We start from the raw sequence: 11,572 nt of genomic DNA, 5'->3' as shown, positions 1-11,572 counted from the left end.
TTTTACCGGCAAAGAATTTCAAGATTTTTGTAAGGATAGACAAATTAAACTCCACCTAATAGCAACCGGTGCTAGTAGAGCGAATGGACAAGTAGAGCGTACTATGGGTACATTAAAGAATATGTTTACAACAGTAGAAACGACCGGGCGATCATGGCAAGACGCGATCGGCGAAATACAGTTAGCCTTAAATTGCACCACTCATCGTGTGACTAAATCGAGTCCGCTAGAATTATTAATTGGTAAAACAGCGAGACCCTACGGGTTACTACTATCTGAAAATACCGAAGAAAAGGAAATAGATATCTGCAACGTAAGACAACAGGCCATACGAAATATGGAAGATAGCGCTAAGTATGATAAGGAAAGATTCGATAAAACGAAAGCCAAAGTAGTTAAATTCAATCTCGGTGACTTTGTATTAAAGAAAAACGAGGAAAGGAACCAAACGAAACTAGATCCGAAATTTAGCGGTCCATTTGTGATAGCGGAAATTTTGGAAGGAGATAGGTACATTTTAAAAACACTAGACGGCAAACGGTCATATAAATACAGCCATGATAGGTTAAAGAAAATGCCAGATAGTCGCGTTCCTATTGAGTTGGACGTCTGCGGTGATGACGAGAACAGTGACCATGACGATGCGAGTACCTCGGTCCCAGAGGATCATGCTGACCACAGCACTTAGCAGAAAGAGTTTGCATATGCCAGTGTGGCGATATGGCAAAGGACAATGTCTTCATACATGTCCAGTGCGGTAATCAGGTGTCGGATCGAACATAGTGGCTCACATACGCCTTACGGGGGGCATACGGCCCAAACAAAGTAAGTGCGGGATCAACACACCGTTACCGAATTCGATTCAAGTATCATGGAAATAACATCTAACGTAGTGTGGCGATATGGCAAAGGACAATGTCTTCATACATGTCCAGTGCGGTAATCAGGTGTCGGATCGAACATAGTGGCACACACACGCTTACGGGGGGCATACGGCCCAAACAAAGTAAGTGTGGGATCAACACACCGTTACCGAATTCAATTCAAGTATCGTTAACACTACGGAGATAACATCTAACATAGTGTTTGAACAAAAGCTCAGTGTGGTATCATGATCCAGAGAACTGAGGGTCGTCCAGGTGCGAGATCGAGAATGGTCCATCATGTCATTACGCCCAGACTGATGATTCACAAAATGCGACTAGCACTTCGAATATCAATCGTAACGTTACGGATTTCCACTCTCTTTTAACTCTTTCTTTATCAAACGTCCGACCAGAATTTTTGCTGTCAAACTGGACCCTTGACCTATTTTGACACTTAACTAAATTGTAAATAACGACAGTTATATCGAATCTAACATTGGGGAAACCCAATATTCTAGATACACCCGAGGACGTGTGATAGTCAGGATGGCCGTGTCGGAGATGAAAGGACACCGGGTTTCCGTTAGAGTTACTTGGAAAACCTCAATACCGTAGCATGTACGAAATAACCCAAACACAGTCATTCGAAACTCGTGACAATGAGCTTTTAGGCTCGAGGCGACAATCGGTCGCCGAGCGTAGCCACGGTCACGGGATGAACGTTCCGCTTAACAGAGATATGAAGTTACATAGCTTTCCTTTAAAGAATTGGCAGTACCGACACTTGACAATGAAACATTGTAACAGTTCCGCGGCTCGTCACACGGGGACCGCATTCTTTGAGTAAGATGATCGCCGGATGCCGATGCATCATTCGCGGTTTATGCTCGGATAGTCTGAGGAGCCGCTACAAATCTTAGGACTTGGTCCTTCCGATTGACAAACAGTCTTTGTTCTATCCGCCCGTAAATCTGTCACCTATTGCGGAAAGATATGGGAGATCAGATTTCCTCACGTGCGACGCTTCCCGCCAGGAACTCTCTCTCAAAGGCGGTTAGCATCTTTTGCTAACCGCCGATATAGAAATTAACCAATTAACAGCAACGCCCATTTCCCTCACCCTCCGTGTGGAGGCTTTCTTTGACGAATCCGATGATCTCGTGCCCTTAGGCACATCCCATATAGTCTTCCTCTGCAGCGTCGTCGTGACGGAAAGTCATTCCCTTTCTGGCAGTCTCATTAGCTATACGCCTAGTGTGCTTGTACGATCGGTGAATAATCTACGAGTCGAATCCGACTTAGACTTCGAAGCAAAGTATATTCGTTATCCCGTGGACCGTGGATTCGCTTTATCGAACCTAGGGCCATTGTCATTAGCGTCCAGCTACCGCGTCCGATTGTCAATCTTGTATCAGCCATACTTGTGTAATAAATATCGGTGCGACAACCATGAACAACATTGGTGAAGATTCATTAAACGCCCCTAACGCCAACCCGACATATATAACGTTATACGTTATTACGTAATAGTATATAACGTTACACGTTGTAAGATAATACTACATATCTTTTTACGTTATTACGTAATAATATATAACGTTATACGTTATCACGTAATATTATATAACGTGATACGTTACTACGTAATGGTATATAAAGTTATACGTTATTGCGTAATAGTATATAACGCTATGCGTTGATACGTAATAGTATATAGCGTCATACGTTGTTACGTAATAGAATATAAAGTTATACCTTACTACGTAATAGTATATGACGTTATACGTTAGTACGTAATAGTATAAAGCGTTATAAGATATAACGTAATAGAATATAACTTTACACATTATAAGGTAATTATACATAACGTTATACGTTAGTACGTAATAGTATGTAACGTGATACGTTATTACGTAATAGTACATAACGTTACACGTTATAAGATAATACTACATAACCTTTTACGCTATTGCGTAATAACATATAACGTTATACGTTATTACGTAATAGTATATAACGTTATACAATAGTACGTAATAGTATATGCCGTTATACGTTATAAGGTAATACTACATAACGATATACGTTATTACGTAATAGTATATAACGTCATACGTTATTAGGTAATACTGTATAACGTTATACGTTAGTACGTAATAGTATATTACGCTATACGTTGTTAAGTAATAGTATGTAGCGTTATACGTTGTTACGTAATAGTATATAAAGTTATACGTTACTACGTAATAGTATATTACGTTAGTACGTAATACTATATGACGTTATGCGTTTTATAGTAATACTACATAACGTTATACTTTATTACCTAATAGTATGTAACGTTATACGTTATAAGATATTACTAAATAACGTTATACGTTAGTACGTCAGAGTATGTACTGTGATACGTTATTACGTTATAATATATAACGTTATACGTTATAAGGTAATACTACATAACGTTGTACGTCATAGCGTAATAGTATATAACGTTATACGTAATTACGTAATATTATATAACATATACGTTATTACGTAATAGTATATAACGTTATACGTTATCAGGTAATACTACATAACGTTATACCATATTATTTAATAGTATATAACGTTATACGTTATAACGTAATAGTATATATCATTATACGTTAGTACGTAATAGTATATACCGTTATACGTTATAACGTAATAGTATATAACGTTAGACGTTAGTTCGTAATTGTATATTACGTCATACCAAAGAAGGTAATACCACATAACGTTATACGTTATTACGTAATGGTGTATAACGTCATACGTTGGTACGTAATAGTATGTAACGTGATAAGTTATTACGTAATAGTATGTAACGTTATACGTTATAAGGTAATACTACATAACGTGATACGTTTGTACGTTAGAGTATGTATCGTGATACGTTATTACGTAGTAGTATATAACGTTATAAGTTATTACGTAATAGTGTATAACGTTATACGTTATAACGTAGTAGTATCTATCGTTATACGTTAGTACGTAATAGTATATACCGTTATACGTTTTAACGTAATAATATAAAACGAAATACGTTAGTTCGTAATTGTATATTACATTATACATTAGAAGGTAATACCACATAACGTTATACGTTTTTACGTAATAGTATATAACGTTACACGTTATAAGGTAATACTACATAGCTTTTTACGTTATTACGTAATAATATATAACGTTATACGTTATTACGTAATAGTATATAACGTTACACGTTATTAGATAATACTACATATCTTTTTACGTTATTACGTAATAATATATAACGTTATACGTTATTACGTAATATTATATAACGTGATACGTTACTACGTAATGGTATATAAAGTTATACGTTATTGCGTAATAGTATATAACGCTATGCGTTGATACGTAATAGTATATAGCGTCATACGTTGTTACGTAATAGAATATAAAGTTATACCTTACTACGTAATAGTATATGACGTTATACGTTAGTACGTAATAGTATAAAGCGTTATAAGATATAACGTAATAGAATATAACTTTACACATTATAAGGTAATTATACATAACGTTATACGTTAGGACGTTAGAGTATGTAACGTTATACGTTATAAGGTAATACTAAATAACGTTATACGTTAGGACGTGAGAGTATGTAACGCGATACGTTATAACGTAGTAGTATATATCGTTATACGTTAGTACGTAATAGTATATACCGTTATACGTTATAACGTATTAGTATATAACGTTTTACGTTAGTTCGTAATTGTATGTTACGTTATACATTAGAAGGTAATACCACATAACGTTATACGTTATTACGTTATAGTGTATAACGTCATACGTTAGTACGTAATAGTTTCTAACGTGATACGTTATTACGTAATAGTACATAACGTTACACGTTATAAGATAATACTACATAACCTTTTACGCTATTGCGTAATAACATATAACGTTATACGTTATTACGTAATAGTATATAACGTTATACAATAGTACGTAATAGTATATGCCGTTATACGTTATAAGGTAATACTACATAACGATATACGTTATTACGTAATAGTATATAACGTCATACGTTATTAGGTAATACTGTATAACGTTATACGTTAGTACGTAATAGTATATTACGCTATACGTTGTTAAGTAATAGTATGTAGCGTTATACGTTGTTACGTAATAGTATATAAAGTTATACGTTACTACGTAATAGTATATAACGTTACACGTTAGTACGTAATACTATATGACGTTATGCGTTTTATAGTAATACTACATAACGTTATACTTTATTACCTAATAGTATGTAACGTTATACGTTATAAGATATTACTAAATAACGTTATACGTTAGTACGTTAGAGTATGTATCGTGATACGTTATTACGTAGTAGTATATAACGTTATAACTACGTAATAATATATAACGTTATACTATAGTACGTAATAGTAGATGACGTTATACGGTATAAGGTAATACTACATAACGTTATACGTTATTACATAATAGTATATAGCGTTATACGTTATTAAGTAATAGTGCATAACGTCATACGTTAGTACGTAATAGTATGTAACGTTATACGTTATAAGGCAATACTACATAACGTTATACGTTATTACGTAATAGAATATAACGTTCTACTATAGTACGTAATAGTATATGACGTTATACGTTATTACGTAATAGTTTATAACGTCATACGTTAGTTCGTAATTGTATGTTACGTTATACATTAGAAGGTAATACCACATGACGTTATTCGTTATTACGTAATAGTATCTAACGTGATACGTTATTACGTAATAGTATATAACGTTACACGTTATAAGATAATACTACATAGCTTTTTACGTTCCTACGTAATAATATATAACGTTATACGTTATTACGTAATAGTATATAACGTTATACAATAGTACGTAATAGTATATGACGTTATACGTTATAAGGTAATACTACATAACGTTATACGTTATTACGTGATAGTGTACAACGTTATAAGTTAGTACGCAATAGTATGTAACGTGATACGTTATTGAGTAATAGTATGTAACGTTATACATTATAGGGTAATACCACATAACGTTACACGTTATTACGTAATAGTGTAAAACGTCATACGTTAGTACGTAATAGTATCTATCGTGATACGTTATTACGTAAGAGTATATAACGTTACACGTTATAGGATAATACTACATAACTTTTTACGTTCCTACGTAATAATATATAACGTTATACGTTATTACGTAATAGTATATAACGTTATACAATAGTACGTAATAGTATATGACGTTATACGTTATAAGGTAATACTACATAACGTTATACGTTATTACATAATAGTATATAGCGTTATACGTTATTACGTAATAGTATATAACGTTACACGTTATAAGATAATACTACATAGCTTTTTACGTTCCTACGTAATAATATATAACGTTATACGTTATTACGTAATAGTATATAACGTTATACAATAGTACGTAATAGTATATGACGTTATACGTTATAAGGTAATACTACAGAACGTTATATGTTGTTACGTAGTAGTATATATCGTTATACGGTAGTTCGTAATAGTACATACCGGTATACGTTATAACGTAATAGTATATAACGTTATAAGATATTACGTAATGGTATGAAAGTTATACGTTATTGCGTAATAGTATATAACGCTATGCGTTGATACGTAATAGTATATAGCGTCATACGTTGTTACGTAATAGAATATAAAGTTATACCTTACTAAGTAATAGTATATGACGTTATACGTTAGTACGTAATAGTATAAAGCGTTATAAGATATAACGTAATAGAATATAACTTTACACATTATAAGGTAATTATACATAACGTTATACGTTAGGACGTTAGAGTATGTAACGTGATACGTTATAACGTAGTAGTATATAACGTTATACGTTATAACGTAATAGTATATATCGTTATACGTTAGTACGTAATAGTATATACCGTTATACGTTATAACGTATTAGTATATAACGTTATACGTTAGTTCGTAATTGTATGTTACCTTATACATTAGAAGGTAATACCACATAACGTTATACGTTATTACGTAATAGTGTATAACGTCATACGTTAGTACGTAATAGTTTATAACGTGATACGTAATTACGTAATAGTATATAACGTTATACAATAGTACGTAATAGTATATGCCGTTGTACGTTATAAGGTAATACTACATAACGGTATACATTATTACGTAATAGTATATAACGTTATTACGTAATAGTGAATTATACATAACGTTATACGTTAGTACGTAATAGTATGTAACGTGATACGTTATTACGTAATAGTACATAACGTTACACGTTATAAGATAATACTACATAACCTTTTACGCTATTGCGTAATAACATATAACGTTATACGTTATTACGTAATAGTATATAACGTTATACAATAGTACGTAATAGTATATGCCGTTATACGTTATAAGGTAATACTACATAACGATATACGTTATTACGTAATAGTATATAACGTCATACGTTATTAGGTAATACTGTATAACGTTATACGTTAGTACGTAATAGTATATTACGCTATACGTTGTTAAGTAATAGTATGTAGCGTTATACGTTGTTACGTAATAGTATATAAAGTTATACGTTACTACGTAATAGTATATTACGTTAGTACGTAATACTATATGACGTTATGCGTTTTATAGTAATACTACATAACGTTATACTTTATTACCTAATAGTATGTAACGTTATACGTTATAAGATATTACTAAATAACGTTATACGTTAGTACGTCAGAGTATGTACTGTGATACGTTATTACGTAATAATATATAACGTTATACGTTATAAGGTAATACTACATAACGTTGTACGTCATAGCGTAATAGTATATAACGTTATACGTAATTACGTAATATTATATAACATATACGTTATTACGTAATAGTATATAACGTTATACGTTATCAGGTAATACTACATAACGTTATACCATATTATTTAATAGTATATAACGTTATACGTTATAACGTAATAGTATATATCGTTATACGTTAGTACGTAATAGTATATACCGTTATACGTTATAACGTAATAGTATATAACGTTAGACGTTAGTTCGTAATTGTATATTACGTCATACCAAAGAAGGTAATACCACATAACGTTATACGTTATTACGTAATGGTGTATAACGTCATACGTTGGTACGTAATAGTATGTAACGTGATAAGTTATTACGTAATAGTATGTAACGTTATACGTTATAAGGTAATACTACATAACGTGATACGTTTGTACGTTAGAGTATGTATCGTGATACGTTATTACGTAGTAGTATATAACGTTATAAGTTATTACGTAATAGTGTATAACGTTATACGTTATAACGTAGTAGTATCTATCGTTATACGTTAGTACGTAATAGTATATACCGTTATACGTTTTAACGTAATAATATAAAACGAAATACGTTAGTTCGTAATTGTATATTACATTATACATTAGAAGGTAATACCACATAACGTTATACGTTTTTACGTAATAGTATATAACGTTACACGTTATAAGGTAATACTACATAGCTTTTTACGTTATTACGTAATAATATATAACGTTATACGTTATTACGTAATAGTATATAACGTTACACGTTATTAGATAATACTACATATCTTTTTACGTTATTACGTAATAATATATAACGTTATACGTTATTACGTAATATTATATAACGTGATACGTTACTACGTAATGGTATATAAAGTTATACGTTATTGCGTAATAGTATATAACGCTATGCGTTGATACGTAATAGTATATAGCGTCATACGTTGTTACGTAATAGAATATAAAGTTATACCTTACTACGTAATAGTATATGACGTTATACGTTAGTACGTAATAGTATAAAGCGTTATAAGATATAACGTAATAGAATATAACTTTACACATTATAAGGTAATTATACATAACGTTATACGTTAGGACGTTAGAGTATGTAACGTTATACGTTATAAGGTAATACTAAATAACGTTATACGTTAGGACGTGAGAGTATGTAACGCGATACGTTTAAACGCTCATTTTGTTCCATTTTACACGCCGAATACAGTGCACGGCAGATCCAACGTCGCAACAAGCCCTGGCGCTCGCAAAACGCGATCTTTCGTCGATTTTGGCGAAAAATCGCTGTAATTTCCTTCCCGATGGAGATATTTCGACGTTTAATCGCTCCTTTTGTTCCATTTTACACGACGAATACAGTGCACGACAGATGCAACGTCGAGACAAGCCCTGGCGCTCGCAAAACGCGATCTTTCCTCGATTTTGGCGAAAAATCGCTGTAATTTCCTTCCCGATGGAGATATTTCGACGTTTAATCGCTCATTTTGTTCCATTTTACACGATGAATACAGTGCACGACAGATGCAACGTCGAGACAAGCCCTGGCGCTCGCAAAACGCGATCTTTCCTCGATTTTGGCGAAAAATCGCTGTAATTTCCTTCCCGATGGAGATATTTCGACGTTTAAACGCTCATTTTGTTCCATTTTACACGCCGAATACAGTGCACGACAGATCCAACGTCGAAACAAGCCCTGGCGCTCGCAAAACGCGATCTTTCGTCGATTTTGTCGAAAAAACGCTGTAATTTCCTTCCCGATGGAGATATTTCGACGTTTAAACGCTCATTTTGTTCCATTTTACACGCCGAATACAGTGCACGGCAGATCCAACGTCGCAACAAGCCCTGGCGCTCGCAAAACGCGATCTTTCGTCGATTTTGGCGAAAAATCGCTGTAATTTCCTTCCCGATGGAGATATTTCGACGTTTAATCGCTCCTTTTGTTCCATTTTACACGACGAATACAGTGCACGACAGATGCAACGTCGAGACAAGCCCTGGCGCTCGCAAAACGCGATCTTTCCTCGATTTTGGCGAAAAATCGCTGTAATTTCCTTCCCGATGGAGATATTTCGACGTTTAATCGCTCATTTTGTTCCATTTTACACGATGAATACAGTGCACGACAGATGCAACGTCGAGACAAGCCCTGGCGCTCGCAAAACGCGATCTTTCCTCGATTTTGGCGAAAAATCGCTGTAATTTCCTTCCCGATGGAGATATTTCGACGTTTAAACGCTCATTTTGTTCCATTTTACACGACGAATACAGTGCACGACAGATCCAACGTCGAGACAAGCCCTGGCGCTCGCAAAACGCGATCTTTCCTCGATTTTGGCGAAAAATCGCTGTAATTTCCTTCCCGATGGAGATATTTCGACGTTTAAACGCTCATTTCGTTCCATTTTACACGCCGAATACAGTGCATTACAGATCCAACGTCGAAACAAGCCCTGGCGCTCGCAAAACGCGATCATTCGTCGATTTTGGCCAAAAATCGCTGTACTTTCCTTCCCAATGGACATATTTCGACGTTTAAACGCTCATTATGTTCCATTTTACACGTCGAATACAGTGCACGACTGAGTCAACGTCGAAACAAGCCATGGCGCTCGCAAAACGCGATCTTTCGTCGATTTTGTCGAAAAATCGCTGTAATTTCCTTCCCGATGGAGATATTTCGACGTTTAAACGCTCATTTTGTTCCATTTTACACGCCGAATACAGTGCACGACAGATCCAACGTCGAAACAAGCCCTGGCGCTCGCAAAACGCGATCTTTCGTCGATTTTGGCGAAAAATCGCTGTAATATCCTTCCCGATGGAGATATTTCGACGTTCAAACGCTCATTTTGTTCCATTTTACACGCCGAATACAGTGCACGACAGATCCAACGTCGAAACAAGCCCTGGCGCTAGCAAAACGCGATCTTTCGTCGATTTTGTCGAAAAATCGCTGTAATTTCCTTCCCGATGGAGATATTTCGACGTTTAAACGCTCATTTTGTTCCATTTTACACGCCGAATACAGTGCACGACAGATCCAACGTCGAAACAAGCCCTGGCGCTCGCAAAACGCGATCTTTCGTCGATTTTGTCGAAAAAACGCTGTAATTTCCTTCCCGATGGAGATATTTCGACGTTTAAACGCTCATTTTGTTCCATTTTACACGCCGAATACAGTGCACGGCAGATCCAACGTCGCAACAAGCCCTGGCGCTCGCAAAACGCGATCTTTCGTCGATTTTGTCGAAAAATCGCTGTAATTTCCTTCCCGATGGAGATATTTCGACGTTTAAACGCTCATTTTGTTCCATTTTACACGCCGAATACAGTGCACGACAGATCCAACGTGGAAACAAGCCCTGGCGCTCGCAAAACGCGATCTTTCGTCGATTTTGGCGAAATATCGCTGTAATATCCTTCCCGATGGAGATATTTCGACGTTTAAACGCTCATTTTGTTCCATTTTACACGACGAATACAGTGCACGACAGAACCAACGTCGAAACAAGCCCTGGCGCTCGCAAAACGCGATCATTCGTCGATTTTGGCGAAAAATCGCTGTAATTTCCTTCCCGATGGACATATTTCGACGTTTAAACGCTCATTTTGTTCCATTTTACACGACGAATACAGTGCACGACAGAACCAACGTCGAAACAAGCCCTGGCGCTCGCAAAACGCGATCATTCGTCGATTTTGGCGAAAAATCGCTGTAATTTCCTTCCCGATGGAGATATTTCGACGTTTAAACGCTCATTTTGTTCCATTTTA

Source organism: Bombus pascuorum, unplaced genomic scaffold, assembly GCF_905332965.1.
Source record: "Bombus pascuorum unplaced genomic scaffold, iyBomPasc1.1, whole genome shotgun sequence".
Lineage (NCBI taxonomy): Eukaryota > Metazoa > Arthropoda > Insecta > Hymenoptera > Apidae > Bombus > Bombus pascuorum.
Note: the sequence above shows the minus strand (reverse complement) of the source record.